The sequence below is a fragment of the Tenrec ecaudatus genome, unplaced genomic scaffold, assembly GCF_050624435.1.
Source record: "Tenrec ecaudatus isolate mTenEca1 unplaced genomic scaffold, mTenEca1.hap1 Scaffold_1541, whole genome shotgun sequence".
NCBI lineage: Eukaryota > Metazoa > Chordata > Mammalia > Afrosoricida > Tenrecidae > Tenrec > Tenrec ecaudatus.
Window position 1 is genome coordinate 1 of NW_027458033.1, and position 27,543 is coordinate 27,543.

Below are 27,543 nucleotides of genomic sequence, written 5' to 3' on the forward strand. Positions count from 1 at the left end.
GGGGTTAGGGTTAGATGGGTTAGGGGTGTTAGGTTTAGGGGTGTTAGGGGGTTTGGGTTAGAAGGGTTATGGGGGTTAGGAGGGTTAGGGTTAGGGGGGTTGGTTAGGGTTAGGATTAGGTTTAGGGTTAGGGGGGTTAAGGTTATGGTTAGGGTTAGCGTTAGGGTTAGGGTTAGGGGTGTTAAGGTTAGGGTGGTAAGTTAGGGTTAGGGTTAGGGGGTTAGGGTTAGGGGGGTTAGGGTTAGTGGTGTTAGGTTTAGGGTTAAGGGGTTAGGGTTAGGGGCATTAGGGTTAAAGTTAGGGTTAGGGTTAGAGGGATTAGTGTTAGGGTTAGGGTTTGGGTGTTATGGTAAGGGTTAGAGTTAGGGTTATGGTTAGGGGGGTTAGGGTTAGGGGGTTAGGTTTAGGGTTAGGGTTTCGGGGATTTAGTGTTTGGGGGGTTTGTGTCAGGGGGAAAGGGGGTAAGGGTTGGGGGGTTATGGGAGTGAGGGGGATTAGAGGGGTTAGGGTTAGGGGGGTTAGTGGGGTTAGGCTTATGTGGGTTAAGGGGGTTAGGGCTAGTGGTGTTAGGCATGTTAGGGTTATGGGGGTTAGGGTTAGGGGGGTTAGGGTTTGGGTTATGGTGGTTAGTGTTAGGGGGTTTAGGGGTGTTAGTGTAGGGTTGGGGGGTTAGGGCTAGGGTTAGGGGGTTAGGGTTAGGGTTGGGGGAGTTAGGGTTAGGGCAGTTAGGGTTAGGGAGGTTAGGGTTAGGGTTAGGGGCGTTAGGGTTAGGGGTGTTAGGATTAGGGTTGTTAGGGTTAGGGGGTTTAGGGTTAGGTTTAGGGGGGTTAGGGTTAGGGTTGTGGTTGTGGTTGTGGTTAGGGTTGGGGAATGGGTTGTGTTTAGATTTAGGATAGGGTCAGGGTTAGGGGGGTTAGGGTAAGGGGGGTTAGGGCGGTTAGGGTTAGAGGGGTTACTGTAAGGGGGGTTATTGGGGTTCGGGTTAGGGGAGATAGGGGGTTAGGGTTAGAAGGGTTAGGGGGGTTAGATTTAGGGGGTTTAGGAGGGTTACTGTTATGGGGGTTGGTTAGCGTTAGGGTTAGGGTTAGGGGGTTAGGGTTAGGGTTAGGGTTAGGGGGTTAGGATTAGGGGGGTTATAGGGGTAGGGTGGGGGCGTTAGGGGGGTTAGGGGGGTTAGGAGTGTTAGGGTTAAGGGGGTTAGTGTTAGGGTTAGGTGGGTTTGGGTAAGGGGGTTTAGGGCAGTTAGGATTAGCGGGGTTACTGTAAGGGGGGTTATTGGGGTTCAGGTTAGGGTGGATAGGGGGGTGAGGGTTAGAAGGGTTAGGGGGGTTAGGTTTAGGGGAGTTAGGGGGTTAGGGTTAGGGGGGTTAGGGGGTTAGGAGGGTTAGGGTTATGGGGGTTGGTTAGGGTTAGGGTTAGGGTTAGGGTTGTTAGGGTTATGGTTAGGGGGTTAGGGGTAGGGTGTTAGGCTAAGGAGGGCTCGGGTTAGGGTTAGGTGTTTAGGATTAGGGGTTTATAGGGGTAGGGTGGGTGGGTTATGGGGTTAGGGGGGTTAGAGGGTTTAGGAGTGTTAGGCTTAAGGGGGTTAGGGTTAGGGTTAGGGGGTTAGAGATAGGGGGTTAGGGTTAGGGCTAAGGGGGTTAGGGTTAGGTTTAGTGGGGTTAAGTTTAGGGGTGTTAGGTTAGGGTTAAGGGGGTTAGGGTTGGGGGGGTTAGGGTTAGGGTGGTTAGGGTTAGGATTAGGGTTAGGGGTGTTAGGGTTAAAGTTAGGGTTAGGATCAGGGGGGTTAGTGTTAGGGTTATGGTTAGGGGGGTTAGGGTTAGGGTTAGGGGATTAGGTTTAGGGTTAGGGCTTCGGGGGGTTAGGGTTAGGGGGGTTAGGGTCAGGGGGGTTAGGGGGCTTATGGTTGGGGGATTATGGGAGTTAGGGGGATTAGGGGGGTTAGGGTTAGGCGTGTTAGTGGGGTTAGGCTTATATGGGTTAAGGGGGTTAGGGCTAGGGGTGTTAGGCGGGTTAGGGTTAGGGGGGTTAGGGTTAGGGTGGTTAGGTTTAGGGGGTTAGGGTTAGGGAGGTTTGGGTTAGGGATAGGGGGGTTAGGGTTTGGGTTATGGGGGTTAGTGTTAGGGCATTTAGGGGTGTTAGGGTAGGGTTAAGGGGGTTAGAGCTAGGGTTAGGGGGGTTAGGGTTAGGGGAGTTAGGGTTAGGGCTGTTAGGGTTAGGGGGGTTAGGGTTAGGGTTAGGGGGGTTTGGGTTAGGGGGTTAGGGTTAGGGGTGTTAGGATTAGGGTTGTTAGGGTTAAGGGAGTTAGGGTTAGGTTTAGGGGGGTTAGGGTTAGGGTAAGGGTTGGGGTTGTGGTTGTGGTTAGGGTTGGGGTGGGTTGGGGGTAGAGTTAGGTTAGGGTTAGGGTTATGGTGGTTTGGGTAACGAGGGCTAGGGCGGTTAGGGTTAGGGGGGTTACTGTAAGGGGGGTTATTGGGGTTCGGGTTAGGGGGGATAGGGGTGTTAGGTTTAGAAGGGTTAGGGGGGTTAGGTTTAGGCGAGTTAGGGAGTTAGTGTTAGTGGGGTTAGGGGGGTTAGGATTGTTAGGGTTATGGGGGTTGGTTAGGGTTAGGGTTAGGGGAGTTAGGGTTATGGTTAGAGGGTTAGGGTTAGAGTGTGAGGGTTAGGGGGTTAGGGTTAGGGTTAGGGGGTTAGGATTAGGGGGGTTATAGGGGTAGGGTGGGGGCGTTAGGGGGGTTAGGGGGGTTAGGAGTGTTAGGGTTAAGGGGGTTAGTGTTAGGGTTAGGTGGGTTTGGGTAAGGGGGTTAGGGCAGTTAGGGTTAGGGGGGTTACTGTAAGGGGGTTATTGGGGTTCAGGTTAGTGGGGATAGGGGGGTTAGGGTTAGAAGGGTTAGGGGGGTTAGGTTTAGGGGAGTTAAGGGGTTAGGGTTATGGGGGTTAGGGGGGTTAGGAGGGTTAGGGTTATGGGGGTTGGTTAGGGTTAGGGTTAGGGTGGTTAGGGTTATGGTTAGGGGGTTAGGGTTAGGGTGTTAGGCTTAGGAGGGCTAGGGTTAGGGTTAGGGGTTTAGGATTAGGGGGGTTATAGGGGTAGGGTGGGGGGGTTATGGGGTTAGGGGGTTAGGGGGGTTAGGGTTAGGGGGGTTAGTGGGGTTAGGCTTATGTGGGTTAAGGGGGTTAGGGTTAGGGGTGTTAGGCGGGTTAGGGTTAGGGGGGTTAGGGTTAGGTTTAGGGGGTTTAGGGTTTGGGTTATGGGGGTTAGTGTTAGGGTGTTAGGGGTGTTAGGGTAGGGTTAGGGGGGTTAGAGCTATGGTTAGGGGGGTTAGGGTTAGGGTTAGGGGGGTTAGGGTTAGGGCTGTTAGGGTTAGGGGGGTTAGTGTTAGGTTTAGCGGGTTTGTGTTAGGGGTGTTAGGATTAGGGTTGTTAGGGTTAGGAGAGTTAGGGTTAGGTTTAGGGGGGTTAGGGTTAGGTTAAGGGTTGGGTTTGTGGTTGTGGTTAGGGTTGGGGATTGGGTTGGGGCTAGAGTTAGGTTAGGGTTAGGGTTAGGGTGGTTTGGGTAAGGGGGGTTAGGGCGGTTAGGTTTAGGGGGGTTTCTGTAAGGGGCGTTATTGGGTTTCGGGTTAGGGGGGATAGGGGGGTTAGGGTTAGAAGGGTAAGGGGGGTTAAGTTTAGGCGAGTTAGGGAGTTAGTGTTAGGGGGTTAGGGGTGTTAGGAGGTTTAGGGTAATGGGGGTTGGTTAGGGTTAGGGTTAGGGGAGTTAGGGTTATGGTTAGAGGGTTAGGGTTAGAGTGTGAGGGTTAGGGGGGTTAGGGTTAGGGTTAGGGGGTTAGGATTAGAGGGGTTATAGGGGTAGGGTGGGGGCGTTAGGGGTGTTAGGGGGCTTAGGGAGGTTAGGAGTGTTAGGGTTAAAGGGGTTAGTGTTAGGATTAGGTGGATTTGGGTAAGGGGGTTAGGGCAGTTAGGGTTAGGGGGGTTACTGTAAGGGGGGTTATTGAGGTTCAGGTTCGGGGGGATAAGGGGGTTAGGGTTAGAAGGGTTAGGGGTTAGGTTTAGGGGAGTTAGGGGGTTAGGGTTAAGGGGGTTAGGAGGGTTAGGGTTATGGGGGTTGGTTAGGGTTAGGGTTAGGGTGGTTAGGGTTATGGTTAGTGGGTTAGGGTTAGGGTGTTAGGGTTAGTAGGGCTAGGGTTAGGGTTAGGGGGTTAGGATTAGGGGGTTATAGGGGTAGGGTAGTGGCGTTAAGGGGGTTAGGGTGGTTAGGGGGGGTTAGGAGTGTTAGGGTTAAGGGGGTTAGTGTTAGGGTTAGGTGGGTTTGGGTTGGGGGTTTAGGGCAGTTAGGTTTAGGGGGGTTACTGTAAGGGGGGTTATTGGGGTTCAGGTTAGTGGGGGTAGGGGGGTTAGGGTTAGAAGGGTAAGGGGGGTTAGGTTTAGGGGAGTTAGGGGGTTAGGGTTATGGGGGTTAGGGGGGTTAGGAGGGTTAGGGTTATGGGGGTTGGTTAGGGTTATGGTTAGGGTTAGGGTGGTTAGGGTTATGATTAGGGGGTTAGGATTAGGGTGTTAGGCTTAGGAGGGCTAGGGTTAGGGTTAGGGGTTTAGGATTAGGCGGGTTATAGGGGTAGGGTGGGGGGGTTATGGGGTTAGGGGGTTAGGGGTGTTAGGGTTAGGGGGGTTAGTGGGGTTAGGCTTATGTGGGTTTAGGGGGTTAGGGCTAGGGGTGTTAGGCGGGTTAGGGTTAGGGGGGTTGGGGTTAGGGTGGTTAGGTTTAGGGGGTTAGGGTTAGGTTTAGGGGGGTTAGGGTTTGGGTTATGGGGGTTAGTGTTTGGGCATTAGGGGTGTTAGGGTAGGGTTAGGGGAGTTAGGGCTAGGGTTAGGGGGGTTAGGGTTAGGGTTAGGGTTAGGGGAGTTAGGAGGGTTAGGGGGGTTAGGGGGGTTAGGAGGGTTAGGGTTATGGGGGTTGGTTAGGGGTAGGGTTAGGGTTAGGGTTAGGATGGTTAGGGTTATGGTTAGGGGGTTAGGGTTAGGGTGTTAGGTTTAGGAGTGCTAGGGTTAGGGGGTTAGGATTAGGGGGGTTATAGGGGTAGGGTGGTGGGGTTATGGGGTTAGGGGGGTTAGAGGGGTTAGGAGTGTTAGGTTTAAGGGGGATAGGGTTCGGGTTAGGGGGGTTAGGGTTAGGGCTAAGGGGGTTATGGTTAGGTTTAGTGGGGTTAGGTTTAGGGGTGTTAGGTTTAGGGTTAAGGGGGTTAGGGTTAGGGGGGTTAGGATTAGGGTGGTTAGGGTTAGGATTAGGGTTCGGGGTGTTAGGGTTAAAGTTAGGGTTAGGGTTAGGGGGGTTAGTGTTAGGGTTATGGTTAGGGGGGTTAGTGTTAGGGTTAGGGGATTAGGTTTAGGGTTAGGGCTTTGGGGGGTTAGGGTTAGGGGGGTTAGGGTCAGGGTGGTTAGGGGGGTTACGGTTGGGGGATTATGGGAGTTAGGGGGATTAGGGGGGTTAGGGTTAGTGGCGTTAGTGGGGTTAGGCTTATGTGGGTTAAGGGGGTTAGGGCTAGGGGTGTTAGGCGGGTTACGGTTAGGGGGGGTTAGGGTTAGGGTGGTTAGGGTTAGGGGGGTTAGGGTTAGGGGGTTTGTTTTAGGGTTAGGGGGGTTAGGGTTTCAGTTATGGGGGTTAGTGTTCGGGGGTTTAGGGGTGTTAGGGAAGGGTTAGGGGGGTTAGAGCTAGGGTTAGGGGGGTTAGGGTTTGGGTTAGGGGAGTTAGGTTAAGGGCTGTTAGGGTTAGGGGGGTTAGGGTTAGGGTTAGGGGGTTACGGTTTGGGGGTTAGGGTTAGGATTAGGGGTGTTAGGATTATGGTTGTTAGGGTTAGGGGAGTTAGGGTTAGGTTTAGGGGGGTTAGGGTTAGGGTTAGGGTTGGGGTTGTGGATGTGGTTAGGGTTGGGGATTGGGTTGGGGTTAGAGTTAGGTTAGAGTTAGGGTTAGGGTGGTTTGGGTAAGGGGGGGTTAGGGCGGTTTGGTTAGGGGGGTTACTGTAAGGGGGGTTATTGGGGTTCGGGTTAGGGGGGATAGGGGGGTTAGGGTTAGAAGGGTTAGGGGGTTAGGTTTAGGGGAGTTAGGGGGTTAGTGTTAGGGGGGTTAGGGGGGTTAGGAGGGTTAGGGTTATGGGGGTTGGTTAGGGTTAGGGTTAGGGGGGTAAGGGTTATGGTTCGAGGGTTAGGGTTAGGGTGTTAGGGTTAGGGGGGTTAGGGTTATGTTTAGAGGGTTAGGATTAGGGGGGTTATAGGGGTAGGGTGGGGGTTAGGGGGAAAGGGCTGTTAGGGGGGTTAGAGTGTTAGGGTTAAGGGGTTAGGGTTAGGTTTAGGGGGTTAGGTTTAGGGGTGTTAGGTTTAGGGTTAAGGCGGTTAGTGTTAGGGGGGTTAGGGTTAGGGTTAGGGGGGTTAGTGTTAGGGTTAGGGGTGTTATGGTTAGGGTTGTTAGGGTTAGGGGGGTTAGGGTTAGGGTTAGGGGTGTTTGGTTTAGGGTTAGGGTTTCGGGGGCTTAGCGTTAGAGGGGTTAGGGTTAGGGGGTTAGGGAGGTTAGGTTTATGGGGATTACGGGAATTAGGGGGATTAGGGAGGTTAGGGTAAGGGGGTTTAGGGTGGTTAGGCTTATGTGGGTTAGGGGGGTTAGGGCTAGGGGTGTTAGGCAGGTTAGGGGGTTAAGGGGCTTAGGGGAGTTAGGGTTAGGGTGTTAGGGGGGTTAGGGTTAGTGGGTTAAGGTGGTTAGGGGTGTTAGGTTTAGGGGGTTAGGAGGGTTAGGGTTATGGGGGTTAGCGTGGTTAGTGTTAGGGTTTTTAGGGCATTAGGGTGGTTAGGGGGGTTAGGGGGGTTAGGGTTATGGTTGTCAGGGGGGTTAGGGGTAGGGGTGTTAGGGGGCTTAAGGTTAAGGTTGTTAGGCGGGTTAGGGGGGTTAGGGTTTGTGTTGTTAAGGGGGTTAGGGTTAGGGGTTTAGGGTATTTAGAAGGGTTAGGTTTAGTGTTGTTAGGGGGGTTAGTATTAGGGTTGTAGGAGGGTTAGGGTTAGGGTTGTTAGGGTTAGGGGTAGGGTTAGGGTTAGGGTTGTTAATGGTTATGGTTAGGGTTAGGGTGGTTAGGGTTAGGGTTAGGGTTATGGTTAGGGTGGTTAGGGTTAGGGTTAGGGTTTGTTTAGGGGTGTTAGGGTTAGGGTTAGATGGGTTAGGGTTAGGCTTGTGTTTAGGGGGGGTTAGGCTTAGTCTTAGGGTTAGGGTTAGGGGGGTTAAGCTTAGGGTTAGGTTTAGGGGTTTAGGCTTAGGGTTAGGGTTAGGGGGGTTAGACCTAGGCTTAGGGTTAGGGTTAGGGGGGTTAGGCTTAGTCTTAGGTTAGGGTTAGGGGGGTTAGGCTTAGGGTTAGGTTTAGGGGTTTAGGCTTAGGGTTAGGGTTAAGGGGGTTAGACCTAGGCTTAGGGTTAGGGTTAGGGTGGTTAGGCTTAGTCTTAGGGTTAGGGTTAGGCTAGGTTTAGGGTTAGGGTTAGGAGGTTGAGGCTAAGGCTTACGGTTAGGGTTACGGGGTTTAGGCTTAGGCTTAGGGGGAGTAGGGGGTTAGGCTTAGGCGGGTTAGGCTTAGTGGAGTTAGGCTTAGGAGGATGGGGGTTAGGCTTAGGGGCTGGGGCTGGGGCCTTTATGGCTGGGGCTTAGGTGGCAGGGGCTTAGGCAGCTGGGACTGGGGCTTAGGGGACTAGGGCTCAGGGGCTGGGTCTGGGACTTAAGGGGCTGGGGCTTAGGGGGCTGGGGCTTAGGGGGCAGGGGCTGTTGCTTAGGGGGCTGGGGCTGGGGCTTAGGGGGCTGGGGCTTAGGTGGCTTGGGCTGGGGCTTAGGGGGCTGGAGCTGGGGCTTAGGATTAGGGGGCTGGGGCTGGGGCTTAGGGCACTGGGGCTGGGGCTTAGGGTGCTGGGTCTTAGGGGGCTGGGGCTGAGTCTTAGGGTGCTGGGGCTTAGGGGGCTGGGGCTTAGGTGGCTGGGGCTTAGGGGGCAGAGGCTGGGGCTTAGGGGGCTGGGGCTTAGGGGGCTGGGGCTTAGGGGGTTGGGGCTGGGTATTTGTGTGCTGGGGCTTAGGGGGCTGTGGCTGTGGCTAAGGGGGCTGGGGCTTAGGGTGCTGGGGCTTAGGGGGCTGGGGTTTAGGTTTAGGCTAAGGGGGCTGGGGCTGGGATTAGGTTTAGTCTTAGTGTGCTGGGGCTGGTGCTTAGGCTTAGGCTTATTGGGCTGGGATTGGGCCTTAGGCTTAGGTTTAGGGAGCTGGGGTTGGGGCTTAGGTTTAGGCTTAGGGGCTTGGGCTGGGGCTGAGGCTTAGGGGGCTGGGCCTGAGACTGGGGCTGGGGCTTAGGTTAGGGGTCTGGGGCTGGGACTGGGGCTTGGGTTTAGGAGGCTGGGGCTGGGGCTGGGGCTGAGGCTTAGGGGGCTGGGGCTGGGGTTGAGGTTAGGGGGCTGGGGCTGGGGATTAGGTTTAGGCTTATGGGGCTGGGCCTGGGGCTGGGGCTTAGGCTTAAACTGAGGGGCCTGGGGCTGAGGCTTAGGGGGCAGGCGCTGGGGCAGAGGCTTAGGGGGCTGGGTTGGGGCTGGGGCTTAGGATTAGGGGGCTGGGGCGGGGGCTGGGTCTTAGGCTTAGGGGGCTGGGTTTGGGGCTGGGGCAGGGTCTAAGGCTTAAGGGGCTGGGGCTGGAGCTGAGGCGGTTAGGGCGCTGGGGATGGGCCTGAACCTAGGGGGCTGGCGCTGGGGCAGAGGCTTAGGGGGCTGCGTTGGGGCTGGGGCTTAGGATTAGGGGGCTGGGGCGGGGGCTGGGTCTTAGGTTTAGGGGGCTGGGGCTGGGGCTGGGGCAGGGTCTGAGGCTTAGGGGGCTGGGGCTGGGGCTGAGGTGGTTAGGGGGCTGGGGATGGGCCTGGGGCTTAGGGGGCTGGGGCTGGGGCTTAGGGAGCTGAGATTAGGGTGCTTGGGCTGGGGCTGGGCCTTAGGCTTACAGGGCTGGGGCTGGGGCTGAGGCTTAGGGTTTTGGGGCTGGGACTGAGGTGGTTAGGGGGCTGGGGCTGGGGTTTAGGCTTAGGGTTCTGTGGCTGGGGCTTAGGCTTAGTGGGCTGGGGCTGGGGCTTAGGCTTAGGCTTAGGGGGCTGGGCTTTAGGCTTAGGGGGCTGGGGCTGGGGCTGGGGTTGGGGCTTAGGGGACTGGGGCTGGGGCTTAGGGTGCTGGGTCTTAGGGGGCTGGGTCTTAGGGGGCTGGGTCAGGGTCTTAGGGTGCTGGGGCTTAGGGGGCTGGGGCTTAGGTGGCTGGGGCTCAGGGGGCAGGGACTGGGGCTTTGTGGGCTGGGGCTTAGGGGGCTGGGGCTTAGGGGGCTGGGGCTTAGTGGGCTGGGGCTGGATATTTGTGTGCTGGGGCTTAGAGGGCTGGGGCTTAGTGGGCTGTGGCTGTGGCTAAGGGGGCTGGGGCTTAGGGGGCTGGGTCTTAGTGGGCTGGGGCTTAGGGGGCTGGGGCTGGGTTTGGGTGGTGGGGCTAAGGGGGCTGGGGCTTAGGGGGCTGGGTCTTAGTGGGCTGGGGCTGAGGCTTAGGGCGCTGGGGCTGGGGTTTAGGTTTAGGCTTAGGGTGCTGGGGCTGGGATTAGGTTTAGTCTTAGTGGGCTGGGGCTCAGGCTTAGGTTTAGGCTTAGGGGGCTGGGGTTGGGGCTTAGGTTTAGGGAGCTGGGTCTGAGGCTTAGGGGGCTTGGGCTGGGGCTGAGGCTTAGGGGGCTGGGCCTGAGACTGTGGCTGAGGCTTAGGTTAGGGTTCTGGGGCTGGAGCTGGGGCTTGGATTTAGGAGGCTGGGGCTGGGCATGGGGCTTAGGCTTAGGGGGCTGGGGCTGGGGCTGAGGCTTAGGGGACTGGGGCTGGGGTTGAGGTTAGTGAGATGATGTTGGGGCTTAGGTTTAGGCTTAGGGGGCTGGGCCTGGGGCTGGGGTTTAGGCTTAGGCTTAGTGGGCTGGGGCTGAGGCTTAGGGGGCTGGCGCTGGGGCAGAGCCTTAGGGGGCTGGGTTGGGGCTGGGGCTTATGATTAGGGGTCTGGGGCGGGGGCTGGGTCGGCTGGGTCTTAGACTTAGGGGTTGGGGCTGGGGCTGGGGCGGTTAGGGGGCTGGGGATGGGCCTGGGGCTTAGGGGGCTGGGGCTGGGGCTTAGGGAGCTGAGGCTTAGGGTGCTCAGGCTGGGGCTGGGCCTTAGACTTACAGGGCTGGGGCTGGGGCTGAGGCTTAGGGGTTTGGGCCTGGGACTTAGGCTTAGGCGTAATTGGCTGGGGTTGGGGCTGGGGCTTATGATTAGGGGGCTGGGGCGGGGGCTGGGTCTTAGACTTAGGGGACTGGGGCTGGGGCTGGGGCAGGGGCTTAGGCTTAGGGGGCTGGGTTTGGGGCTTAGGCTTAGGATAAGGGGGCTGGGCCTGAGGCATAGGGGGCTGGTGCTGGGGCTGAAGCTTAGGGGGTTCGGGCTGGGGCTGAGGCGTTAAGGGGGCTGGGACTGGGGGTGAGGATTAGGGTTCTGGGGCTGGGCTTAGGCTAAGGGGGTTGGGGCTGGAGTTTAGGTTTAGGCTTAGGGGACTGGGGCTGGGCCTTAGGCTTAGGGGGCTGGGGCTGGGGCAGGGGCTTAGGTTTAGGGGGCTGGGGCTGGGGCAGGGTCTTAGGCTTGGGGGCTGGGGCTGGCTCGGGCAGGGGCTGAGGCTTAGGGGGCTGGGGCTGGGCATTAGGCTTAGGGTGCTGGGGCTGGGGCAGGGGCTGAGGTTTAGGGGGCTGGGGCTGGGGCGGAGGCGGTTAGGGGGCTGGGGCTGGGGTGATGCTTAGGGGGCTGCGGGTGGAGCTTAGGTTTAGGGGGCTTGGGCTGGGGTTTAGGCTTAGGCTTAGGGTGTTGTGGTTGGGGCTTAGGCTTAGGGGGCTGGGGCTGGGACTGGGGCTTAGGCTTACGAGGCTGGGGCTGGGGTTGGGGTTGAGGCTTAGGGCGCTGGGGCTGAGTCTTAGGCTTAGGCTTAGGGGGCTGGGCCTTAGGCTTAGTGTGCTGGGGCTGGGGTTGGGTTTGGGGCTGGGGTTTAGGGTACTAGGTCTTAGGGGGCTGGGGCTTAGGGGGCGGGGGCTGGGTCTAAGGGTGCTGGGTATTAGGAGGCTGGGGCTTAGGTGGCTGGGGCTTAGGGGGCAGGGGCTGGGGCTTTGGGGGCTTGGAATTAGGGGGCTGTGGCTTACGGGGCTGGGGCTTAGGGGGCTGTGGCTGTGGCTAAGGGGGCTGGGGCTTAGGGGGCTGGGGCTTAGGTGGCTGGGGCTTAGGGGGCTGGGGCTGGGTTTGGGTGCTGGGGCTTAGGGGGCTGGGGCTTAGGGGGCTGGGTATTAGTGGGCTTGGGCTGAGACTTAGGGCACTGGGGCTTGGGTCTAGGCTTAGGCTTAGTGGGCTGGGCCTGGGATTAGGTTTAGTCTTAGTGGGCTGGGGTTTAGGCTTAGGCTTAGGGGGCTGGGGTTGGGGCTTAGGCTTAGGCTTATGGAGCTGGGGTTGGGGCTTAGGCTTAGGGAGCTGGGGCTGAGGCTTAGGGGCCTTTGGCTGGGGCTGAGGCTTAGGGGGGTGGCCTGAGACTGGGGCTGGGGCTTAGGTTAGGGGTCTGGGGTGGGGCTGGGGCTTGGGTTTAGGAGGCTGGGGCTGGGGCTGGGGCTTAGGCTTAGGGGGCTGGGGCTGGGGCTGAGGCTTAGGGGGCTGGGGCTGGGGTTGGAGGTTAGGCTTAGGCTTAGGGGGTTGGGGCTGAGGCTTAGTGTGGTGGCTCTGGGGCAGAGGATTAGGGGGCTGGGTTGGGGCTGGGGCTTAGGATTAGGGGGCTGGGGCGGGGTCTGTGTCTTAGGCTTAGGGGGCTGTGGCTGGGGCTGGGGCAGGGTCTGAGGCTTAGGGGGCTGGGGCTGGAGCTGAGGCAGTTAGGTGGCTGGGGATGGGCCTGGGGCTTAGGGGGCTGGGGCTTAGGGGGCTGGGCCTGGACCTGGGCCTTAGGCTTACAGGGCTGGGGCTGGGGCTGAGGCTTAGGGGTTTGGGGCTGGGACTGAGGCGGTTAGGGGGCTAGGGCTGGGGTTTAGGCTTAGGGTACTGGCGCTAGGGCTTAGGCTTAGGCTTAGTGGGCTGGGGCTGGGGTTTAGGCTTAGGCTTAGGGGGCTGGGGCTGGGCTTAGGCTTAGGGGGCCGGGGCTGGGGGTGAGGTTTAGGCTTGGGGGCTGGGGCTGGGTCTGGGGCAGGGGTTGAGGTTTAGGGGGCTGGGGCTGGGGCGGAGGCAGTTAGGGGACTGGGGCTGGGGCGATGCTTAGGGGGCTGGGGCTGGAGCTTAGGCTTAGGTTTAGGGGGCTTGGGCTGGGGATTAGGTTTAGGCTTAGGGGGCTGGGGTTGGGGATTAGGCTTAGGATTAAGGGGCTCAGGCTGAGTCATAGGGGGCTGGTGCTGGGGCTGAGGCTTAGGGGGTTGGGGCTGGGACTGAGGCAGTAAGGGGGCTGGGACTGGGGGTGAGGCTTAGGGTTCTGGGCCTGGGCTTAGGTTTAGGCTTAAGGGGTTGGGGCTGGGGTTTAGGCTTAGGCTTAGGGGACTGGAGTTGGGCCTTAGGCTTAGGGGGCTGGGGCTGGGCCTTAGGCTGGGGGCTGGCGCTGGGGCGGGGGCCGGGGCTGAGGATTAGTGGGCTGGGGCTAGGGCTTAGGCTTAAGCTTAGGCAGCTGCAGCTGGGGCTTAAGTTTAGGCTTAGGGGTCTGGGTTGGGGCTTGGGTTTAGGATTAGGGGTTTGGGGCTGGGGCTGGGGCTTAGAGTTAGGGGGCTGGGGCTGGGGCTGAGACTTAGGGGGCTGGGGCTGGGGCTTAGGGGGCTGGGGCTGGGGCTTAGTGGGTTTGGGCTGGGGCTGAGGCTTAGGGGGCTGAGGCTGGTGCTGAGCCTGTTAGGAGGCTGGGGCTGGGGCTTAGGGGGCTGGGGCTGGGTCTTAGGGTGTTGGGGCTAGGGCTTAGAGGGCTGGGTTTTAGGGGGCTGGGTTTGGTCTTAGTGGGCTGGGTCTTATGAGGCTGGGGCTTAGGGTGCTGGGGCTTAGGGGTCTTGGCCTTAGGGGGCTGGGGCTGGGCTTAGGGGGCTGGGGCTTGGGGGACTGTGGCTGGGGCTTAGGGGGCTGAGGCTTAGGGGGCTGGGGCTTCGGGTGCTGGGGCAGGGGCTTAGGTTTAGGCTTAGGGTGCTGGGCCTGGCACTGGGGTTTAGGCTTAGGCTTAGGGGGCTGGGTCTGAGGTTTAGGGGGCTGGCTCTGGGGCAGAGGTTTAGGGGGCTGGGTTGGGGCTGGGGCTTATGATTAGGGGGCTGGGGCGGGGGCTGGGTCGTAGGCTTAGGGGGCTTGGGCTGGGGCTGGGGCAGGTTCTGAGGCTTAGGGGGCTGGGGCTGGAGCTGAGGCTTAGGGGGCTGGGGCTGGGGCTGGGGCTTAGGCTTAGGGGCCTGGGGCTGGGGCTGAGGCTTAGCGGGTTGGGGCTGGGTTTGAGGTTAGGGGGATGACACTGGGGCTTAGGTTTAGGCTTAGGGGGCTGGGCCTGGTGCTGGGGTTTAGGCTTAGGCTTAGGGGGCTGGGGCTGAGGCTTAGGGGGCTGGTGCTGAGGCAGAGGCTTAGGGGGCTGGGTTGGGGCTGGGTCTTATGATTAGGGGGCTGGGGCGGGGGCTGGGTCTTAGGCTTTGGGGGCTGGGGCTGGAGCAGGGTCTGAGGCTTAATGGCCTGGGGCTAGAGCTGAGGCGGTTAGGGGGCTGGGGATGGGCCGGGGGCTTATGGGGCTGGGGCTTAAAGGGCTGGGGCTCCGCTTAGGGAGCTGAGGTTTAGGGTGCTCGGCTGGGGCTGGACCTTAGGCTTACAGGGCTGGGGCTGGGGCTGAGGCTTAGGGGCCTGGGGCTGGGGTTTAGGCTTAGGGTTCTGGGGCTGGGGCTTAGGCTTAGGCTTAGTGGGCTGGGGCTGGGGCTGGGGCTGGGGCTAAGGCTTAGGCTTAGGCTTAGGGGCCTGGGGCTGGGCCTTAGGCTTAGGGGGCTGGGGCTGGGGTTGGGGCTTAGGCTTGGGTCCTGGGGCTGGGTCTGTGGCAGGGGCTGAGGTTTAGGGGGCTGGGGCTTGGCGGAGGCAGTTAGGGGGCTGGGGCTGGGTGATGCTTAGGGGGCTGTGGCTGGGGCAGGGGCTTAGGCTTAGGGGCCTGGGTTTGGGGCTTAGGCTTAGGATAAGGGGGCTGGGGCTGAGGCATAGGGGGCTGGTGCTGGGGCTGAGGCTTAGGGTGTTGAGGCTGGAGCTGAGGCGGTAAGGGGGCTGGGACTGGGGGTTAGGCTTAGGGTTCTGTGGCTGGGCGTAGGCTTAGGGGGGTTGGGGCTGGGGCTTAGGCTTAGATTTAGGGGACTGGGGCTGGGCCTTAGGCTTAGGGGGCTGGGGCTGGGCCTTAGGATTAGGGGGCTGGGGCTGGGGCAGGGGCTGGGTCTTAGGCTTGGGGGCTGGGGCTGGGTGTTAGGCTTAGGGTGCTGGGGATGGGGCTGGGGCTTAGGTTTGGGGCCTGGGGCTGGGGCTGGGGCAGGGGCTGAGGCGGTTAGGGGGCTGGGGCTGGGGTGATGCTTAGGTGGCTGCGGGTGGAGCTTAGGCTTAGGTTTAGGGGGCTTGGGCTGGGGTTTAGGCTTAGGCTTAGGGGGTTATGGTTGGGGCTTAGGCTTAGGATAAGGGGGCTGGGGCTTAGGCTTAGGGGTCTGGTGCTGGGTCTGAGGCTTAGGGGGTTGTGGCTAGGGCTGAGGCTTAGGGGTCTGGGGCAGGGATTGAGGCGGTTAGGGGGCTGGGCCTGGGGTTGAGACTTAGGGGCTGGGGCTGGGACTTAGGCGTAGGGGCTGGGGCTGGGGCTTATGTGGCTGGGGCTTAGGTGGCAAGGGCTTAGGCGGCTGGGGCTGGGGCTTAGGGGACTAGGGCTCAGGGGGCTCGGTTTGGGACTTAAGTGGCTGGGGCTTAGGGGGCTGTGGCTTAGGGTACTGGGGCTTAGCCGGCTGGGGCTTAGGGGGCAGGGGCTGTTGCTTAGGGTGCTGGGGCTTAGGGGTCTGGGGCTGGGGCTTAGGCTTAGGAGGCTGGGCCTTAGGCTTAGGGGACTGGGGCTGAGGCTGGGGCTTAGGCTTGGGGGCTGGGGCTGGGGCTGGGGCAGGGGCTGAGGCGGTTAGGGGGCTGGGGCTGGGGTGATGCTTAGGTGGCTGCGGGTGGAGCTTAGGCTTAGGCTTAGGCTTAGGGGGCTTGGACTGGGGTTTAGGCTTAGGCTTAGGGGGTTACGGTTGGAGCTTAGGCTTAGGATAAGGGGGCTGGGGCTTAGGCTTAGGGGTCTGGTGCTGGGTCTGAGGCTTAGGGGGTTGTGGCTGGGGCTGAGGCTTAGGGGTCTGGGGCTGGGATTGAGGCAGTTAGGGGGCTGGGCCTGGGGTTGAGACTTAGGGGGCTGGGGCTGGGCCTTAGGCTTAGGGGGCTGGGGCTGTGTTTGGGGCTTAGGCTTGGTGGCTGGTGCTGGGTCTGGGGCAGGGGCTGAGGTTTAGGGGGCTGGGGCTGGGGCGGAGGCAGTTAGGGGGCTGGGGCCGGGTGATGCTTAGGGGGCTGTGGCTGGGGCAGGGGCTTAAGCTTAGGGGCCTGGGATTGGGGTTTAGGCTTAGGAAAAGGGGGCTGGGGCTGAGGCTTAGGGGGCTGGGGCTGAGGCTTAGGGGGTTGTGGCTGGGGCTGAGGCTTAGGGGTCTGGGGCTGGGATTGAGGCGGTTAGGGGGCTGGGCCTGGGGTTGAGACTTAGGGGGCTGGGGCTGGGACTTAGGCTTAGGGGCTGGGGCTGGGGCTTATGTGGCTGGGGCTTAGGTGGCAAGGGCTTAGGTGGCTGGGGCTGGGGCTTAGGAGGCTGGGTCTTAGTGGGCTTGGGCTGAGGCTTTGGGCGCTGGGGCTGGGGTTTAGGTTTAGGCTAAGTGGGCTGGGGCTGGGATTAGGTTTAGTCTTAGTGGGCTGGGGCTCGGGTTTAGGCTTAGGCTTAGGGGGCTGGGGTTGGGGCTTAGGTTTAGGGAGCTGGGCCTGAGGCTAAGGGGGCTTGGGCTGGGGCTGAGGCTTAGGGGGCTGGGCCTGAGACTGGGGCTTAGGTTAGGGGTCTGGGGCTGGGGCTTGGGTTTAGGAAGTTGGGGCTGGTGCTGGGGCTCAGGCTTAGGGGGCTGGGGCTGGGGCTGAGGCTTAGGGGGCTGGGGTTGAGGTTAGGGGGATGATGTTGGGGCTTAGGTTTAGGCTTAGGAGGTTGGGACTGGGGCTGGGCTTTAGGCTTAGGCTTAGGGGGCTGGGGCTGAGGTTAGGGGGCTGGCGCTGGGGCAGAGGCTTAGGGGGCTGGGTTGGGGCTGGGGCTAAGGATTAGGGGGCTGGGGCAGGGGCTGGGTCTTAGACTTAGGGGGCTGGGGCTGGGGCAGGTTCTGAGGCTTAGGGGGCTGGGGCTGGAGCTGAGGCGGTTAGGGGGCTGGGAGTGGGACTGGGGATTAGGGGACTGGGGATGGGGCTTAGGGAGCTGAGGCTTAGGGTGCTCAGGCTGGGGCTGGGCCTTAGGCTTACAGGGCTGGGGCTGGGGCTGAGGCTTAGGGGTTTGGGCCTGGGACTTAGGCTTAGGCTTAGTGGGCTGGGGCTGGGATTAGGTTTAGTCTTAGTGGGCTGGAGCTCGGGCTTAGGCTTAGTCTTAGGGGGCTGGGGCTGGGGCTGGGGCAGGGCCTGAGGTTTAGGGGGCTGGGGCTGGGGCAGAGGCGGTTAGGGGGCTGGGGCAGAGGCGGTTAGGGGGCTGGGGCTGGGGTGATGCTTAGGGGGCTGCAGGTGGAGCTTAGGCTTAGGCTTAGGGGGTTGGGTTTGGGGCTTAGGCTTAGGATAAGGGGGTTGGGGCTGAGGCATAGGGGTCTGGTGCTGGGGCTGAAGCTTAAGGGGTTGGGGCTGGGGCTGGGGCTTAGGCTTAGGGGGCTGGGGCTATGGCAGGGTCTTAGGGGGCTGGGGCTGGGTCTTAGGGTGCTTGGGCGTAGGGGGCTGGGGCTTAGTTGGCTGGGGCTTAGGGGGCAGGGGCTGGGGTTTTGGGGGCCAGGGATTAGGGGGATGTGGCTTAGGGTGCTGGGTCTTATGGGGCTGGGGCTGGGTATTTGTGTGCTGGGGCTTAGAGGGCTGGGGCTTAGGGGGCTGTGGGTGTGGCTAAGGGGGCTGGGGCTTAGGGGGCTGGGACTTAGGGGGCTGGGGTTAGTGGGCTGGTGCTGGGTTTGGGTGCTGGGGCTTAGGGGGCTGGGTCTTAGTGGGCTGGGGCTGAGGCTTAGGGCGCTGGGGCTGGGGTTTAGGCTTAGGCTTAGGGGGCTGGGGTAGGGGCTTAGGCTTAGGGAGCTGGGGCTGATGCTAAGGGGGCTTGGGCTGGGGCTGAGGCTTAGGGGGCTGGGCCTGGGACTGGGGCTGGGGCTTAGGTTAGGGGTCTGGGGTTGGGACTGGGGCTTGGGTTTAGGAGGCTGGGGCTAGGGCTGGGGCTTAGGCTTAGGGGGCTGGGGCTGGGGCTGAGGCTTTGGGGGCTGGGGCAGGGGTTGAGGTTAGGGGGCTGACACTGGGGCTTAAGTTTTGGCTTAGGGTGCTGGGCCTGGGGCTGGGGTTTACGCTTAGGTTTAGGGGGCTGGGGCTGAGGCTTAGGGGTCTGACACTGGGGCAGAGGCTTAGGGGGCTGGGTTGGGGCAGGGGCATAGGCTTAGTGGGCTGGGGTTTAGGCTTAGGCTTAGGGGGCTGGGATTTAGGCTTAGGGGGCTGGGGCTGGGGCTGGGGTTGGGGCTTAGGGGACTGGAGCTGGGGCTTAGGGCACTGGGCCTGGGGCTTAGGGTGCTGGGTCTTAGGGGGCTGGGTCTTAGGGGGCTGGGGCTGGGTCTTAGGGTGCTGGGGCTAAGGGGGCTGGGGCTTAGGTGGATGGGGCTTAGCGGGCAGGGGCTGCAGCTTTCTGGGCTGGGGATTAGGGGCATGGGGCTTAGGGGGCTGGGGCCTAGTTGGCTGGGGCTGGGTATTTGTGTACTGGGGCTTAGAGGGCTGGGGCTTAGGGGACTATGGCTGTGGCTAAGGGGGCTGGGGTTTAGGGGGCTGGGCCTTAGTGGGCTGGGCATTAGGGGGCTGGGTTTGGGTGCTGGGGCTTAGGGGGCTGGGCCTGAGACTGGGGCTGGGGCTTAGGTTAGGGATCTGGGGCTGGGGCTGGGGCTGGGACTTGGGTTTAGGAAGTTGGGGTTGGTGCTGGGGCTTAGGCTTAGGGGGCTGGGGCTGGGGCTGAGGCTTAGGGGGCTGGGGCAGGGGTTGAGGTTAGGGGGATTATGTTGGGGCTTAGGTTTTGGCTTAGGGGGCTGGGCCTGGGGCTGGGTTTTAGGCTTAGGCTTAGGGGGCTGGGGCTGAGGTTAGGGGGCTGGGTTGGGGCTGGGGCTTATGATTAGGGGGCTGGGGCGGGGGCTGGCTTGTAGACTTAGGGGGCTGGGGCTGGGGCTGGGGCAGGGTCTGAGGCTTAGGGGGCTGAGGCTGGAGCTGAGGCGGTTAGGGGGCTGGGGATGGGCCTGCGGATTAGGGGACTGGGGATGGGGCTTAGGGAGCTGAGGCTTAGGGTGCTCAGGCTGGGGCTGGGCCTTAGGTTTACAGGGCTGGGGCTGGGGCTGAGGCTTAGGGGTTTGGGCCTGGGACTTAGGCTTAGGCTTAGTGGGCTGGGGCTGGGGCTTAGAGGGCTGGGTCTTAGTGGGCTGGGGCTTAGGGGGCTGGGGCTGGTTTTGGGTGCTGGGGCTTAGGGGGCTGGGGCTTAGGGGGCTTGGGCTTAGTGGCCTGGGGCTGAGGCTTTGGGCACTGGGGCTAGGGTTTAGGCTTAGGCTTAGGGGGCTGGGGCTGGGGCAGGGGCTGAGGTTTAGGGGGCTGGGGCTGGGGCAGAGGGGGTTAGGGGGCTGGGGCTGGGGTGATGCTTAGGGGGCTGCAGGTGGAGCTTAGGCTTAGGTTTGGGGGCTTGGGCTGGGGTTTAGGCTTAGGCTTAGGGGGTTGGGGTTGGGGCTTAGGCTTAGGATAAGGGGGCTGGGGCTGAGGCATAGGAGTCTGGTGCTGGGGCTGAAGCTTAAGGGGTTGGGGCTGGGGCTAGGGCTTAGGCTTAGGGGGCTGGGGCTGGGTCTTAGGGTGCTTGGGCTTAGGGGGCTGGGGCTTAGGTAGCTGGGGCTTAGGGGGCAGGGGCTGGGGTTTTGGGGGCCAGGGATTAGGGGGATGGGGCTTAGGGGGCTGGGTCTTAGGGGGCTGTAGCTGGGTATTTGTGTGCTGGGGCTTAGAGGGCTGGGGCTTAGGGGGCTGTGGCTGTGGCTAAGGGGGCTGGGGCTTAGGGGGCTGGGGCTTAGGGGGCTGGGGCTTAGGGGGCTGGGGCTGGGTTTGGGTGCTGGGGCTTAGGGGGCTGGGGCTTAGGGGGCTGGGGCTGAGTGGGCTGGGGCTGAGGCTTAGGGCGCTGGGCTGGGGTTTAGGCTTAGGCTTGGGGGGCTGGGGCTGGGATTAGGTTTAGTCTTAATGGGCTGGGGCTGGGGTTTAGGCTTAGGCTTAGAGGGCTGGGGTTGGGGCTTAGGCTTAGACTTAAAGAGCTTGGGTAGGGGCTTAGGCTTAGGGAGCTGGGGCTGAGGCTAAGGGGGCTTGGGCTGGGGCTGAGGCTTAGGGGGCTGGGACTGGGGCTTGGTTTTAGGAGGCTGGGGCTAGGGCTGGGGCTTAGGCTTAGGGGGCTGGGGCTGAGGCTTTGGGGGCTGGGGCTGGGGTTGAGGTTAGGGGGCTGACGCTGGGGCTTAGGTTTAGGCTTAGGGTGCTGGGCCTGTGGCTGGGGTTTAAGCTTAGGCTTAGGGGGCTGGGGTTGAGGCTTAGGGGTCTGGCCCTGGGGCAGAGGCTTAGGGGGCTGGGGCTTAGGCTTAGGCTTAGGGGGCTGGGCTTTAGGCTTAGGGGGCTGGGGCTGGGGCTGGGGTTGGGGCTTAGGGGACTGGAGCTGGGGCTTAGGGCACTGGGGCTGGGGCTTAGGGTGCCTGGTCTTAGGGGCTGGGTCTTAGGGCACTGGGGCTGGGTCTTAGGGTGCTGGGTCTTAGGGGGCTGGGGCTTAGGTTGCTGGGGCTTAGGGGGCAGGGGCTGGGGCTTTCTGGGCTGGGGATTAGGGGCCTGGGGCTTAGGGGGCTGGGGCCTAGTGGGCTGGGGCTGGGTATTTGTGTGCTGGGGCTTAGAGGGCTGGGGTTTAGGGAACTGTGGCTGTGGCTAAGGAGGCTGGGGCTTAGGGGGCTGGGTCTTAGTGGGCTGGGGCTGAGGCTTAGGGCACTGGTGCTGGTGTCTAGGCTTAGGCTTAGTGGGCTGGGCCTGGGATTAGGTTTAGTCTTAGTGGGCTGGGGCTTAGGTTTAGGCTTAGGGGGCTGGGGTTGGGGCTTAGGCTTAGGCTTATGGAGCTGGGGTTGGGGCTTAGCCTTAGGGAGCTGGGGCTGAGGCTTAGGGGCCTTTGGCTGGTGCTGAGGCTTAGGGGGGAGGCCTGAGACTGGGGCTTAGGTTAGGGGTCTGGGCTGGGGCTGGGGCTTGGGTTTAGTAGGCTGGGGCTGGGGATGGGGCTTAGGCTTAGGGGGCTGGTGCTGGGGCTGAGGCTTAGAGGGCTGGGGCTTAGGGGACTGTGGCTGTGGTTAAGGGGGCTGGGGCTTAGGGGGCTGGGACTTAGTGGGCTGGGGATTTGGGGGCTGGGGCTGGGTTTGGGTGCTGGGGCTTAGGGGGCTGGGGCTTAGGGGACTGGGTCTTAGTGGGCTGGGGCTGAGGCTTTGGGCGCTGGGGCTGGGCTTTACGTTTAAGCTTAGTGGACTGGGGCTGGGATTAGGTTTAGTCTTAGTGGGCTGGGGCTCCGGTTTAGGCTTAGGCTTAGGGGGCTGGGGTTGGGGCTGAGGCTTAGGGGGCTGGGCCTGAGACTGGAGCTGGGGCTTAGGTTAGGGGTCTGGGGCTGGGGCTGGGGCTTAGGCTTAGGGGGCTGGGGCTGTGGCTCAGGCTTATGGGGCTGTGGCTGTGGCTGAGGCTTAGGGGGCTGGGGCTGGGGCTAGGGCGTTTGGGGGACTGGGGCTGGGGCTGAGGCGTTTAGGGGGCTGGGGCTGAGGCGGTTAAAGTGCTGGGGCTGGGGCTTAGAGGGCTGGTGCTGGGGTTTAGGGGTCTTGGGCTGGGGCTTAGGGGCCTGGGGCTGGGTCTTTGGCGGCTGGGGCTGGTCCTTAGGGGGCTGGGGCTCAGGCTTAAGGGGCTGTGGTTTAGGGGGATGTGGCAGGGTCTTAGGGGGCTGGGGCTGGGGCTTAGGGGGCTGGGGCTTAGGGGGCTGGGTCTTCGTGGGCTGGGGCTGAGGTTTGGGCGCTGGGGCTGGGGTTTATGTTTATGCTTAGTGGACTGGGGCTGGGATCAGGTTTAGTCTTAGTGGGCTGGGGCTCGGGCTTAGGCTTAGGTTTAGGGGGCTGGGGTTGGGGCTGAGGTTTAGGGGGCTGGGCCTGAGACTGGGGCTGGGGCTTAGGTTAGGGGTCTGGGGCTGGGGCTGGGGCTTGGGTTTAGGAAGTTGGGGCTGGTGCTGGGGCTTAGGCTTAGGGGGCTGGTGCTGGGGCTCAGGCTTATGGGGTTGTGGCTTTGGCTGAGGCTTAGGGGGCTGGGGCTGGGGTTGAGGTTAGGGGGATGATGTTGGGGCTTAGGTTTAGGCTTAGGGGGCTGGGCCTGGAGCTGGGGCTTATGATTAGGGGCTGGTTCGGGGGCTGGGTCGTAGATTTAGGGGGCTGGGGCTGGGGCTGGGGCAGGGTCTGAGGCTTAGGGGGCTGGAGCTGGAGGTGAGGCGGTTAGGGGGCTGGGGATGGGCCTGGGGATTAGGGGACTGGGGATGGGGCTTAGGGAGCTGAGGCTTAGGGTGCTCAGGCTGGGGCTGGGCCTTAGGCTTACAGGGCTGGGGCTGGGACTGAGGCTTAGGGGTTTGGGCCTGGGATTTAGGCTTAGGCTTAGTGGGCTGGGGCTGGGGCTTAGGGGGCTGGGTCTTAGTGGGCTGGGGCTTAGGGGACTGGGGCTTAGTGGGCTGGGGCTGAGGCTTTGGGCACTGGGGCTGGGGTTTAGGTTTAGGCTTAGTGAGCTGGGGCTGGGATTAGGTTTAGACTCAGTGGGCTGGGGCTCAGGTTTAGGCTTAGGCTTAGGGGGCTGGGGTTGGGGCTTAGGTTTAGGGAGCTGGGGCTGAGGCTTAGGGGGCTTGGGCTGGGGCTGAGGCTTAGGGGGCTGGGCCTGAGACTGGGGCTGCGGCTTAGGTTAGGGGTCTGGGGCTGGGGCTGGGCTTGGGTTTAGGAAGCTGGTGCTGGTGCTGGGGCTTAGGCTTAGGGGGCTGGGGCTGGGGCTGAGGCTTAGGGGGCTGGGGCTGGGGTTGAGGTTAGGAAGATGACACTGGGGCTTAGGTTTAGGTTTAGGGGGATGGGCCTGGGGCTGGGCTTTAGGTTTAGGCTTAGGGGGCTGGGGCTGAGATTAGGGGGCTGGCACTGTGACAGAGGCTTAGGGGGCTGGGTTGGGGCTGGGGCTTATGATTAGGGGGCTGGTGCGGGGGCTGGGTAGTAGACTTAGGGGGCTGGGGCTGGACCTGGGGCAGGGTCTGAGGCTTAGGGGGCTGGGGCTGGAGCTGAGGCAGTTAGGGGGCTGGGGATGGGCCTGGGGCTTAGGGGGCTGGGGCTGGGGCTTAGGGAGCTGAGGCTTAGGATTCTCAGGCTGGGGCTGGGCCTTAGGCTTAGTGGGCTGGGGCTCGGGCTGGGCCTTAGGCTTGGAGGCTGGGGCTGTGTCTGGGGCAGGGGCTGAGGTTTAGGGGGCCGGGGCTGGGGTGGAGGCGGTTAGGGGGCTGGGGCTGGGGTGATGCTTAGGGGGCTGTGGCTGGGGCAGTGGCTTAGGCTTAGGGGGCTGGGTTTGGGGTTTAGGAGTAGGCTTAGGGGGCTGGGGCTGGGCCTGAGGCTTACGGGGTTGGGGCTGGGGTTGAGGTTAGGGGGATGACACTGGGGCTTAGGTTAGGCTTAGGGGGCTGGGCCTGGTGCTGGGGTTTAGGCTTAGGCTTAGGGGGCTGGGGCTGAGGCTTAGGCTGCTGGTGCTGGGTCAGAGGCTTAGGGGGCTGGGTTGGGGCTGGGTCTTATGATTAGGGGGCTGGGGTGGGGGCTGGGTCTTAGGCTTAGGGGGCAGGGGCTGGGGCAGCATCTGAGGCTTAGGGGCCTGGGGCTGGAGCTGAGGCTGTTAGGGGGCTGGGGATGGGCCTGGGGCTTATGTGGCTGGGGCTTAAAGGGCTGAGGCTAGGGCTTAGGGAGCTGAGGCTTAGGGTGCTCGGGCTGGGGCTGGGCCTTAGGCTTACAGGGCTGGGGATGGGGCTGAAGCTTAGGGGTTTGGGGCTGGGACTTAGGCGGATAGGGAGCTGGGGCTGGGGTTTAGGCTTAGGGTTCTGGGGCTGGGCCTTAGGCTTAGGCTTAGTGGGCTGGGGCTGGGGCTTAGGCTTAGGGGCCTGGGGCTGGGCATTAGGCTTAGGGGGCTGGGGCTGGGGTTGGGGCTTAGGCTTGGGGGCTGGGGCTGGGTCTGGGGCAGGGGCTGAGGTTTAGGGGGCTGGGGCTGGGTGATTCTTAGGGGGCTGTGGCTGGGGCAGGGGCTTAGTCTTAGGGGCCTGGGTTTGTGGCTTAGGCTTAGGATAAGGGGGCTGGGGTTGAGCCATAGGGGGCTGGTGCTGGGGCTGAGGCTTAGGGGGTTGGGGCTGGGGCTGAGGCGGTAAGGGGGCTGGGACTGGGGGTTAGGCTTAGGGTTCTGGGGCTGGGCGTAGGCTTAGGGGGTTGGGGCTGGGGCTTAGGCTTAGGCTTAGGGGACTGTGGCTGAGCCTTAGGCTTAGGGGGCTGGGGCTGGGCCTTAGGCTTAGGGTTCTGGGGCTGGGGCTGGGCCTTAGGCTTGGAGGCTGGGGCTGTGTCTGGGGCAGGGGATGAGGTTTAGGGGGCCGAGGCTGGGGCGGAGGCGGTTAAGGGGCTGGGGCTGGGGTGATGCTTAGGGGGCTGTGGCTGGGGCAGGGGCTTAGGCTTCGGGGGCTGGGTTTGGGGCTTAGGCTTAGGATAAGGGAGCTGGGGCTGAGGCATAGGGGGCTGGTGCTGGGGCTGAGGCTTAGGGGGTTGGGGCTGAGGCGTTAAGGGGTCTGGGACTGGGGGTGAGTCTTAAGGTTCTGGGCCTGGGCTTAGGCTAAGGGGGTTGGAGCTGGGGCTTAGGGGGCTGGGTCTTAGTGGGCTGGGTCTTAGTGGGCTGGGGCTGAGGCTTTGGGCACTGGGGCTAGGGTTTAGGCTTAGGCTTAGGGGGCTGCGGCTGGGGCTGGGGCAGGGGCTGAGGTTTAGGGGGCTGGGGCTGGGGCAGAGGGGTTTAGGGGGCTGGGGCTGGGGTGATGCTTAGGGGGCTGCAGGTGGAGCTTAGGCTTAGGTTTAGGGGGCTTGGGCTGGGGTTTAGGCTTAGGCTTAGGGGGTTGGGGTTGGGGCTTAGGCTTAGGATAAGGGGGCTGGGGCTGAGGCATAGGGGTCTGGTGCTGGGGCTGAAGCTTAAGGGGTTGGGGCTGGGACTGGGGCTTAGGCTTAGGGGGCTGGGGCTGGGTCTTAGGGTGCTTGGGCTTAGGGGGCTGGGGCTTAGGTAGCTGGGGCTTAGGGGGCAGGGGCTGGGGTTTTGGAGGCTGGGGATTAGGGGGATGGGGTTTAGGGGGCTGTGTCTTAGGGGGCTGTAGCTGGGTATTTGTGTGCTGGTGCTTAGAGGGCTGGGGCTTAGGGGGCTGTGGCTGTGGCTAAGGGGGCTGGGGCTTAGGGGGCTGGGGCTTAGGGGGCTGGGGCTGGGTTTGGGTGCTGGGGATTAGGGGGCTGGGGCTTAGTGGGCTGGGGCTGAGGCTTAGGGCTCTGGGCTGGGGTTTAGGCTTAGGCTTAGGGGGCAGGGGCTGGGATTATGTTTAGTCTTAATGGGCTGGGGCTGGGGTGTAGGCTTAGGCTTAGGGGGCTGGGTTTGGGGCTTAGGCTTAGACTTACAGAGCTTGGGTAGGGGCTTAGGCTTAGGGAGCTGGGGCTGAGGCTAAGGGGGCTTGGGCTGGGGCTGAGGCTTAGGGAGCTGGGCCTGGGGCTGGGGCTTAGGTTAGGGGTCTGGGGCTGGGACTGGGGCTTGGATTTAGGAGGCTGGGGCTAGGGCTGGGGCTTAGGCTTAGGGTGCTGGGGCTGAGGCTTTGGGGGCTGGGGCTGGGGTTGAGGTTAGGGGGCTGACGCTGGGGCTTAGGTTTAGGCTTAGGGTGCTGGGCCTGTGGCTGGGGTTTAGGCTAAGGCTTAGGGGGCTGTGGCTGAGGCTTAGGGGTCTGGCCCTGGGGCAGAGGCTTAGGGGGCTGGGTTGGGGCTTAGGCTTAGGCCTAGGGGGCTGGGCTTTAGGCTTAGGGGGCTGGGGCTGGGGCTGGGGTTGGGGCTTAGGGGACTGGAGCTGGGGCTTAGGGCACTGGGGCTGGGGCTTAGGGTGCTTGGTCTTAGGGGCTGGGTCTTAGGGCGCTGGGGCTGGGTCTTAGGGTGCTGGGTCTTAGGGGGCTGGGGCTTAGGTGGCTGGGGCTTAGGGGGCAGGGGCTGGGGCTTTCTGGGCTGGGGATTAGGGGCCTGGGGCTTAGGGGGCTGGGGCCTAGTGGGCTGGGGCTGGGTATTTGTGTGCTGGGGCTTAGAGGGCTGGGGCTTAGGGGACTGTGGCTGTGGCTAAGGGGGCTGGGGCTTAGGGTGCTGGGCCTTAGTGGGCTGGGGATTAGGGGGCTGGGCTGGGTTTGGGTGCTGGGGCTTAGGGGGCTGGGTCTTAGTGGGCTGGGGCTGAGGCTTAGGGCACTGGTGCTGGTGTCTAGGCTTAGGCTTAGTGGGCTGGGCCTGGGATTAGGTTTAGTCTTAGTGGGCTGGGGCTTAGGTTTAGGCTTAGGGGGCTGGGGTTGGGGCTTAGGCTTAGGCTTATGGAGCTGGGGTTGGGGCTTAGCCTTAGGGAGCTGGGGCTGAGGCTTACGGGCCTTTGGCTGGTGCTGAGGCTTAGGGGGGAGGCCTGAGACTGGGGCTTAGGTTAGGGGTCTGGGCTGGGGCTGGGGTTTGGGTTTAGGAGGCTGGGGCTGGGGATGGGGCTTAGGCTTAGGGGGCTGGGGCTGGGGCTGAGGCTTAGAAGGCTGGGCCTTAGGGGACTGTGGCTGTGGTTAAGGGGGCTGGGGCTTAGGGGGCTGGGACTTAGTGGGCTGGGGATTTGGGGGCTGGGGCTGGGTTTGGGTGCTGGGGCTTAGGGGGCTGGGGCTTAGGGGACTGGGTCTTAGTGGGCTGGGGCTGAGGCTTTGGGCACTGGGGCTGGGGTTTACGTTTAAACTTAGTGGACTGGGGCTGGGATTAGGTTTAGTCTTAGTGGGCTGGGGCTCAGGTTTAGGCTTAGGCTTAGGGGGCTGGGGTTGGGGCTGAGGCTTAGGGGGCTGGGCCTGAGACTGGGGCTGGGGCTTAGGTTAGGGGGCTGGGGCTGGGGCTGGGGCTTGGGTTTAGGAAGTTGGGCCTGGGGCAGGGGCTTAGGCTTAGGGGGCTGGGGCTGTGGCTCAGGCTTATGGGGCTGTGGCTTAGGCTTAGGGGGCCGGGGCTGTGGCTCAGTCTTATGGGGCTGTGGCTGTGGCTGAGGCTTAGGGTGCTGGGGCTGGGGCTAGGGCGGTTTGGGGACTGGGGCTGGGGCTGAGGTGTTTAGGGGGCTGGGGCTGGGGCTGAGGGCGTTAGGGGGCTGGGGCTGAGGCGTTTAGGGGGCTGGGGCTGAGGCGGTTAAAGTGCTGGGGCTGGGACTTAGAGGGCTGGTGCTGGGGTTTAGGGGTCTTGGGCTGGGGCTTAGGGGCCTGGGGCTGGGTCTTTGGAGGCTGGGGCTGGTCCTTAGGGGGCTGGGGCTGAGGCTTAAGGGGCTGTGGTTTAGGGGGATGTGGCAGGGTCTTAGGGGGCTGGGGCTTAGTGGGCTGGGGATGAGGCTTTGGGCGCTGGGGCTGGGGTTTATGTTTATGCTTAGTGGACTGGGGCTGGGATTAGGTTTAGTCTTAGTGGGCTGGGGCTCAGGCTTAGGCTTAGGCTTAGGGGGCTGGGGTTGGGGCTTAGGTTTAGGGAGCTGGGGCTGAGGCTTAGGGGGCTTGGGCTGGGGCTGAGACTTAGGGGGCTGGGCCTGAGACTGGGTCTGGGGCTTAGGTTAGGGGTCTGGGGCTGGGGCTGGGGCTTGGGTTTAGGAAGCTGGGGCTGGTGCTGGGGCTTAGGCTTAGGGGGCTGGGGCTGGGGTTGAGGTTAGGAAGATGACACTGGGGTTAGGTTTAGGCTTAGGGGGATGGGCCTGGGGCTGGGTTTTAGGCTTAGGCTTAGGGGGCTGGGGCTGAGGTTAGGGGGCTGGCACTGTGACAGAGACTTAGGGGGCTGGGTTGGGGCTGGGGCTTATTATTAGGGGGCTGGTGCGGGGGCTGTGTAGTAGACTTAGGGGGCTGGGGCTGGAACTGGGGCAGGGTCTGAGGCTTAGGGGGCTGGGGCTGAAACTGAGG

General features: G+C 62.0%; 1 pseudogene; it reads right to left on the reverse strand.

Annotated features, from left to right (window-relative positions):
* Positions 1-13,355: 13,355 nt before the first annotated feature.
* Positions 13,356-27,543, reverse strand: part of LOC142436119 (uncharacterized) — a 116,118-nt pseudogene continuing 101,930 nt past the window's right edge.